A 10235-nucleotide genomic window follows, 5' to 3' on the forward strand; every position below is an offset into this window, starting at 1 on the left:
ATGGCAGATTACCTGTTGTGTTTCTTGGGTTAGTGGTATGCTTTCAGATTGGCTAATATCAATTACTGTTGGAGTCTGTGTTGGTGATGGAGCTATATCTGTTGGAGCTGGATTAGGTTTAGCTGGGAGAGTGCTTGCTTCAGGGTCAGCTCCTTCTGCAGCAGGGGCAACCACAACTAGTTGCAGCTGCAGCTGCCTAGTATGCTCCTCAGCTTCAGTGGCTTTCTTCTTTGCACAGCTTTGCTTGTTGTGTCCTATCTCAATGCAATACATGCATCTGATAGGGTTATACTTTCTCTTCATCTTTGTTTTTGACCCAATAGGTTGTTCCTCTTTGTCCCTTATTCTTTTCTTCGTTGGCCTTCTAGGCTTTGCCTTAAATGGTGGTGGGACGGGAGTTGGGTGTGGAGTTTTTTCCCACAGATCCTGACCTTTCACTGGATTCACATTGAAGCAATAAGTCTTCCTGTACGCTTCTATCTTCAACCAGTCATGACAATAGTCTTCAGCACGTTTGTCATTCTTATCCTGTATAGTCGAGATTGCGTGCATACACAGCATCCCTTACAAAGACAAATCAATCATTAATTGAAGATCGTGCATAAAAGTATATGACAATAAGTAAATGTTGAATTTGTTACCTGTGAGTTGCCAAAAGCGACAGCTGCATGTGTGCTTTCCCAGGTCAACCATCATATTCGTTGGCCAGCCATGAACTTCATACAGTTCTTCTTGTTCATCACCAGACCACTGAGGAGCCCAGTGGCTAGACAACGTTGTCATTGCTTCAAGTCTACTCTGCTGAACAGGGGGGAGAATCCCTTGATAGTTCTCTAGCTTCTTCCGATTGTCAACAAAACTTTTCATGATGATTCTTCTAACTTCCTCAGCTAATGTCAGAATTGGCTTGCCCCTGTCATGCTTGATTTTTGCGTTGAAAGACTCGCAAGCATTATTGCAGATGTTATCTACCTTTGGCAGTTCACTAAAGTGGGCCTTTGCCCATGCATCTTTAGGCCATTTGTCGAGATATTCCCAGGCCTTTTGGTTAATTACCTTCACTATGTTCATGTTTCGATTGAATTCAACTGTTGTCCTAGACCGAGCACATTCCCAAACTATATCTTTCAGTTCAGTGCTTGACCATTGTTTCGAGAAATTGCGCCATAAATGCCAGACGCAGAATCGATGGTGTACCCTGGGAAACACTTCCTGAATAGCTGGTATTAAACCCTGCAAGTTAAAACAGACACGACAAGATGTCAAATCAAATTCGTCCCTACAATAACTTCATTAAATCAAATTCATCCCTCAATGTAACTTCATTAAATCAAAATAGTCCTACGAATTCCTAGTCGTAAGTCAATAAAATGCTCACCTTCTGCATGTCTGAAATGAAGCACCATTTGTTCTCTCTATAGTCTCCCAGGTCATTGTGCAATAACTCAAGGAACCACTTCCAATTGTCTTTATTTTCAACACTAACTATGGCATAAGCAATCACAAATATGTGATTGTTAGCATCCTGTCCACAAGCTGTTAAAATTTGTCCCCCATGCAGTATCTTCAGAAACGCTCCATCAAGACCAATAAAGGGCAACCTGCCTTAAACCCCCTCTTGCAGGCATCAAGACAAACATAGAAGCGATCAAACAGGGGAGGACGGTCAGGCATGGGGATAACAGATACTTAAATTGTCGAGCCTGGGTTACTAGTCAGCAACTCATTGGCATAGTCCCACACCATCCCATATTGAGCTATCTCATCACCTTCCACTATTTTCCTAGCGACTTTCAAAGCTCTTGTAATGCATGTGCTATTCAGATAGACGTTGCACTTTCTAACAAATTAGTCGTAAACCTCTCGATGCTTCATGGTGGGGTGTTTTCTAAGCTTAGGTACTAGTTTACTCAGGGTCCAAGTTTGGGTTGGAGCTCTATTTTTTCTCCTTCTTGGACAAGTGTGACTATCTACTAGTGTCTTAATTTGTCAAAATCCATCTTGTTTATTACATGCACAGTAAACTACCCATGGACAATCTTCAGACTTACAGACAGCCCTAACTCTAACCTTATCATTTTTTGAAAACAAAATATTTCTACCCCACTGGATTGTATAATCCCTAGTTGCTTGCATGAATTCAGACTTGGATTTAAATACCATACTGACCTCAAATTTTAACTGCCCAAACTTTGTTTTCTCATTGAACTGAGGGTATACAGCTGGTGATTCTTCATCAGACTCCAACACCTTATCAGAATCCTCTGAATGCCAAGAGTCAACATCTAAGGCACCATCACTATCATCTAAATCTGGTAGCAAAAAGTTGAAAACATAAGCTACCTTAACATTTGCAAAATAGTTCAAAAAACAAGTAACCCTAGTGGAATTAACATACCAGACTCAGAGCTTTCTTCATCTTCAGATCCTTCATAGTTGGAATCATCAGTGTCTATTTCTTTATCAGCTAATCTTTTCTTAGGGGGCTTGTGCTTCTCTCTCTTTTCAGACCTGTTGTCCCTTTCTCCACTTCTTTGTCCCTTTCCAGAGTTACTGTCACTGTCACTGCTATAGAGGTTGTCTCCTACAACTTTTGGAGGCCTATACAGTTCATATTTAGTACTCTCATAAGAGTCATGAGAATCAATGTCATCTTCCTGGAGGGGAGCTTCCTTCACTTGTCTTCCAGATCTTGTGACTCTGCAACCACTGCTATTTTGTTTCTCCTTTGCCCCTTGTAAGTTATTGGCTGCCTCTGATGATGAATTTGATTGAGGTGGGACTGATTTGGCCTGATAACTGGTCTTCTTGGCCTGAGGAACAAGTTTCATGGGCTGAACGGTTGTCTTTTTGGACTGAGATGTTGTCTTCTTGGGTTGGTGGGCTGGTTTATTGGACTGAGACATGGGCTTCACCTTTGGTTGGTTGAGCCCAGATATGGGCTTCATTGTTGGATTGGGCTGTGAGGTTGTTCTGTTGGGGTGGGAGATTTGCTTGTTGGAATCAACATCCATTATTGTGGGTTTCTTCACAGGTTGGGAACTGCACTTCTTAGCTTCGAAATACTTCCCCTGTTTCAGCCTTTCTGCTTCCACATTCATTACTTCCTCCACAATGTCCTCTACTATACAAGGCTAAGAAATACAATTCTCCAGGTATATGCTGATTAGATTGTGGTTTCTCCTGCAATCCTTGCACATGGCAACCAAGTATGTGTCTGTGACTAACCTTCTCAACCCTGATGAGAGGGGAACTCCAGGATCTTTCCACCAACAGTTGCCAGCTTCAATGTAATCCAACTCCCTATAATAACCCCTTACGTAGAAGACGTCAAGCGTGTCTCCTTCAACCCCCATCAACACCTTCGTATTATCGGGTTCATATACCATATCTCCTTCCGCATTCTTCTTAAACAATCCACCATGGTGAAACACAAAGGTCATCGGAGGACCTTCCATCTACAATCAGAAAAAAGAAACTTCCTTAGCCCACACAGATTGCAACTGCCTATTCTCAATCATAACATAACAAACCTTAACCCCAACACAAACATGCAACAATGAAAACAAACCCTCATTAAAATGAAAGACCCATAACTCAATATCATCAAAACGGCAGTCAAAGCAATGCATTCTGACACTTCAACAATAGTCACACAAACCCTTAGCCTCCTCATACCCCTACCCGTAATTAGACAGAGACATACACAACGCCACCCCTAAGTCATCACGCTACAAACTGACTTCAAAACAAGGAAAAAACTTTAATGCTTTAATGCTTACCTCCAACCGTCACGATTGCTTCTTCCATAATCAATGTTGCTAACAGAGCCGACGACCTCTGTTCTCAGTAACAACACCTACTCGGCTTTGATCCTCAACCAACAACAAAAAACGTGGATGGCGACGTTCGAATGCAAGGTGAAGGGGTTAGGGCATGGCTTGAGTGAGACAACCTATATTGGAGCCAAACATGGAGATAGTTGTTATGGAAGAGAGTGAATCCACTCTGAAACGTTTTGAATCCACGCTGCCCACAAAATGACGCTGAATCATGTCTATCTGGACATTCACTCAAAACGGCGTCGTTTTTCTTCTTTGCCAGCATGGCAGTTAACGTCCCACGTGAGCATACGTTAGCCATGTCATCAAGCAAACTGACGGAAGGACGAACCTGATTCACTCGTGTAATTTTCGGAGACTCTTTTGATTAACTTTATCTTTAGGGGAATAATATGGAGATCGAGGTATCTTTTAGGGACGATTTTGAGTATTAATATGTATATAGATGTCAGGACAGGTTGAGTTTTGCTTTTGTTTATTTTTTATCTTTTTTATTCCTACAAATCCCAGGTTAAGTTTTGTTTTCTTTTTTTCTATTTTTTATTTTTTTGACTCCTAAAAATTGTAGGTTAAGTTTTACTTTTATTTTTTTAAAGCAACAACTTGAAATTTGAGGGGGGGGGTTTTGTGGACAAAACTCAAGTTGTGATTTTAACCAAATTTATCTCTAATTGGTTGGTTTATGAAAAACACAGGTTGCATTTTGATTATTCAAAATTTTAAAGTCCGAGACGATTATCTATAAATATTGTTCTCTATTCATTTTGTACCATTGTGAGTTTTTATTAAGCATTAGCGGTGGAAAAACATTCGAAAGTGAAATTGAGGTTTTTAGAAACAATGGAAGATATTATAAATTTGTGAGTATATTATAATGTTGAGATTATATTATTACATATTAAGAGTATTAATGGATCAAGTTTAATTAAATTCAGAATCGATCTTAAATGATATGTATTCAAGAGAATATTTTTAGTATTTTAGAGTTAAAAAATAGAATGATAATCTTATGACGTTTAAATATCTTAATATTAAAAGAATTATACTATATCGGTCATGGAGATCATAGACACTAAGAGTTCGTCTCAAAAACAGTGGTGTTGAAATGACGACACTCTTAAAAGTCAATTGGATGCTAAGTCAGAACAGTAAAAAACCCAACAGTATTTTTCAAGTTCAGACACATATTTAATATTTATTTTCAAATTTATTAGATTTATGTTTAGTTTGTTTTGTTGTCATAGTCTGATAAAATTTAGAAATTTTAAATTTAAATCAAATCGTCTAACAGATCTAACAACAAAACAATTAACAAAAAAAAAATAAAAAAAAGAAGAGAATGCTATAGCACCCTTACTACTAGAATGTCACGCCTTTGGCTATGTCATTCTAATAGCATGAATATTATGACGATTCTCATAAATTTAATAATAAGATAGGCGTCTTTAACTCGAAATTGTATAAATTTTTCTTCAAAAAATTGAAAATATTTTTTCTTAATAACGTACATAGATACATACAAATCAATCACAACACTTCATACATATATTTATATACATAATAATAAGAGTCTTTTATACAAAATTACAAATAACTTACAAATATTACATATCATGACTCGTATCTCTCTTAAAAAAAATAAGAATAAAGGCGAAAAAATTATATAGTATGTATACAATATAGAATATACAACACAACCAAATGAGAAGAAGGAACTTCTTAAACTCTTCGTCAGTCCTGAAAAGAAAAACCTGTAAAAGATAAGAACATCGTCATCGTAGGTTCTCAGTACAAGATTTAAGAATTGTCATAAAAAGATATTTAAAAGAAAACTATTTTTCAAACGCAGTTATCGATCATCGCTTGTCTTAGAATTCCTTTTAAAAACCAACGGTTAATTATCCGAAAAACTTCAAATTTATATTTTAAATTTATAAAAACTAATCAGACATAATATCCAAAGGGTTTTAATACAGACCAAAGGACCAAATTTACCATCAATTCATCCAATCACAGCCTTCAGTCCAAACATAATTAAATTACGACCTCCGACCCAACACAAAATCAAATCATCACTCAAACCACCCCGTTCCGAACCAACCAGTCACAATCACAAGTAATAAAGTTCAAACACAATCAAGAGTAATTACAACAAGTATAACAATTAGTAGCTAAACAGAAGTATTGATATAGACAAACCAAATACAATATACACATCTAAACAATGTCACAATGCATGTCTGTCCTATGGCCAGTGAGCTCATCCCTCGGTTATACAGCCAAATCCGACTTGTCTGGTAGCAAATCTTGGACAATCCTTCCGTGCATGCATCCCCAAAGCTCATACACATATTCATTTATCAATAACATTAGGGGATTCATCCGGAAAAGTCTAAGTGTCCAGCTACATCTTATGATGGAGGGTCAACAAATACCAACCTGGAGCAAGCGGAATAAAACCGCAATCCTTGCGTCTACCCCAAAAGCTCAAATATCAAAATCTCTTTTAAAAATAAGTTATATCCATTTCCTCTTTCATAAAACTCAGTTTCACCAAAATCCAAAAATCTCAAATCAACTTCAATAATCAATTCTTCTTTCAAAACTCAATTCTCACTTAGGCTTGGTTTGGTAAAGCTTTTTGAAAAGGTTCTTGTACTTTTTAAAAGCTCAAGCTCTTTATTTTGTATTTGGTAAATCAAAAAAATCATGTGCTTGTGCTTGCAGCTTTTAAAAAATCGGGGTACTTTTGAAAATACCTAGAATAGAACTTTTCAAAGTTGGCTTGTGCTTTTCAAAATTTAAAAGTCTAATATAACCTCATATGTTAACTAATTTTCAAATTTAATGCTTGCATTTATGGTTATTATAGTATTTTTAAATTTTAAAAGCTATTTTACCAAACACAATTGATGTTACTTATGTTTATTAAAAACTATTTTGATTTGATTTACCAAACATAAATACTACAACTTTTTTAAAAAAGTCATCTTTTATAAGCTACTTTTGAAAAGTAAAAGTTTTACCAAACTAAGCTTTAATTGAAACTTCCCAAACTACTTTAAAGCACTTCAATTTCAAATCTTTTTCAAAAAGACAAAAAAAATGTGAGGGAGAGAGAAAGAAAAGGAAGGCTAAGAAAAGGAAGGCTAAGAGTTATTATAGGAAAGTTTTGTTTCTATCCATTGAAATTATAGCATATAACCACTATATAAACGTTTGTAGAATTTCAATTCAATCATCATCAACAATAACAATTACATTCACATCTTCTCTTCATATTATTATTATTTTATTCTATTTCCTTTTCTCTTTAGTAATTATATAGCGAGTGTATTATTGTGAGTAGTGTTCAATTTCATATTACTTTGTAGCTATTAGAAGTCAAAATTCCGCTGCAGACTCAACAATTGGTATCAAGAGCCAACATTATATTATTCATTATTTGAGTGGTAAAATTCAATTTTGAATATAATGGCTTCTACTAGTAGTAATGTCAAAGTAGGCAAATATGAAATCGAGAAGTTCAATGGAAAAAATGATTTTTCCTATTGGAGGATGCAGATGAAAAATCTGCTTATATCACAAAAGTTACACAAGGCACTAGCAGGAAAAGAGAAAAAGCCGGAAGGAATGGAAGATGAGGATTGGGAAGAATTAGATCTTGAGGCACGGGCTGCAATAATCTTATGCCTTGAGAGGGATGTTGCTTTTTTGGTAAATGAAGAAGCAACTTCAGCAGGCGTTTGGTTAAAGTTAGAGAGTAACTTCATGACGAAGACTCTAACTAACAGGATCTACTTAAAATCCAAATTGTATACATGCAAGATGGAGGAAGGCACCTCAATCCGAGAATATATCAATAAGTTCGACAGGATCATATCAAACTTAAAGGATATAGATGTGAAGGTTGATGATGAAGACCAGGCACTCATATTGTTACTTTCATTACCGAAGTCCTATGAAAATCTGGTGCAGACATTGATGCTGGTGGGTGACACTCTGACCATGGATGAGACGAGGGCATCACTTTTAGCAGATGATCTACGTAAGGTTGCTACAAGTGTAATGTCATCTTCAAATGGAAGAGAGTATAATGATCAAGCATAAGGATTATTCGCGGGTAGAGGAAGGACTAATGAAAGAGGAAAAGGTAATAAGCGTGGAAAGTCTAGGACAAAATCTAGACCTCACGCGGAGAGAACATGTTTTAAATGTGGTGAGGCTGGACATTTTAAAGCAAATTGTCCAAATAAGAAGATAACTTTCAAGAGACAGAACAACGACAACCCAAAAGAAAAGCAAGAAGCAAGCTACGTCTCAAATGATGAGGAAGATTGTTACTCTGTGACAGAACAATCTTATGAAATCTTCGATAAGTGGATTCTTGATTCAGGAGCCTCTCACCATATGTGTCCAAATAGGAAGTGGTTTACTACCTATGAAAGCATAAATGGTGGCACAGTTTTAATGGGCAATGATCATGCTTGTAAAACTGTGGGGTTGGGTACTGTAAGAATCAAGATGCATGATGGTGTCGTAAGAACCTTAAAGGATGTGAGACATATTCCAGACTTGCGGAAAAATCTGATCTCCATAGGTTTGTTGGAGAAAAATGGTTGCAAAATAGTTGCGGAAAATGGGGTACTGAAAGTTGTTCGTGGTTCTTTGGTAGTGATGAAAGGAGTTCGTCACGGTAATCTTTATTCCCTTTTGGGGACAACAGTTATAGGTGAGTTAGCAGTTGGAATCGGTCGAAGTAGAGATCAAACAGATTGCACGAGAATATGGCACATGCGGCTTGGACATATGTCAGAGAAAGGTCTATCATTGCTTTGTGGACAAGGTTTGCTGAAGAATATGAAGAAACCACAAATGGAATTTTGTGAGCATTGTGTGTATGGAAAGGCACATAGGGTGAAGTTTTCTACAAGCAAGCATAAAAGCAGAGGGTTGTTAGACTACGTGCATACTGATATTTGGGGTCCGGCTAAAGTTACTTCCAAGGGTGGTTCCAGGTATTTTGTTACTTTTGTTGATGATTATTCCAGGTATGTTTGGATTTACTTCCTCAAACATAAGAATGAGGTATTCGATGCTTTTAAGCGATGGAGAGCAATGGTTGAAAACCAAACAGGTAGGAAGTTGAAAACTCTACGATCAGATAATGGCACAGAGTACACGGATGGAGTTTTCAAGTTGTTCTGTGATCGAGAAGGCATTGCAAGACACTGGACAGTTAGAGAAACACCTCAACAGAATGGAGTCGCCGAACGAATGAATCGTACGCTACTTGAGAAGGCAAGGTGTATGCGCTCTAATTCCGGGTTAGGCAGAGAATGGTGGGCAGAATCGGTTGCTACAGCTTGCTACATAGTGAATCGATCCCCACATTCTTCTCTAGATGGAAACACACCTTATAAGGTATGGTCAGGAGAACATGCAGATTACGAGAAACTCAGAGTCTTTGGATGCACAGCCTATTATCATGTCAAAGATACTAAGCTTGATGATAGAGCTAAGAAGGCAATCTTTTTGGGGTATCCAAGAGGGGTTCAAGGCTATCGCCTTTGGAGTGTAAATGATTCTAAGTTTGTAATTAGCAGGGATGTTACCTTTGATGAACGATCTATGGTAGCTTTGTCTAAAGATGTGGTGCCAGATGATGGTGATGTTGGAAAAACTTCAAATACTCAAGTGGTGGAGATAGAGTCTAAATACCAACAAATAGACTCTAATAATGTTCAGGTGGAGCATCCTAATGCTACTCGAGATGACGCAGAAGATGAACTTGATCATGAGGAAATTCAGCGAGAAAATGCACATTCATTACAACAGCAGTAGCAGGATTCTTTGGCATCTACTAGGCCAAAGAGGAATTATAAATTTGTTCAGAAGTTCGGGTCAGACAAGCCTTTGAGACATTATGGGCAGCTAAACTTGGTAGATTATGCACTCTCAGTGGAGGATGATGAGCCGGTCACCTTCAAACAAGCTATCAAAGACAAAGATAGAGAGAGTTGGTTGGTCGCTATGGAGGAAGAGATGCAATCTCTTCATAAGAACAAGACATGGGATGTGGTCCCATTGCCCGTGGGAAAGACTGCAATTGGTTGTAAGTGGGTGTATAAAAGAAAAGAAGATCCTACTAAGTCAGATGGTACAAGATTCAAAGCTAGGTTAGTAGCAAAGGGATTTGCACAGAAAGAAGGTGTTGATTACAATGAGATATTTTCTCCAGTGGTGAAACACACTTCCATACGGGTGCTTTTAAGTCTTGTTGATTATATCTATCTTCTATTGTATGTGGATGACATGCTTATTGCCTCTAAGAGCAAGGTAGAGATAGATATGTTAAAGGTTCAACTTGGTAAAGAATTTGAAACAAAAGAC

The sequence above is a fragment of the Arachis duranensis genome, chromosome 10 (assembly GCF_000817695.3).
Source record: "Arachis duranensis cultivar V14167 chromosome 10, aradu.V14167.gnm2.J7QH, whole genome shotgun sequence".
NCBI classification, from domain to species: Eukaryota; Viridiplantae; Streptophyta; class Magnoliopsida; order Fabales; family Fabaceae; genus Arachis; species Arachis duranensis.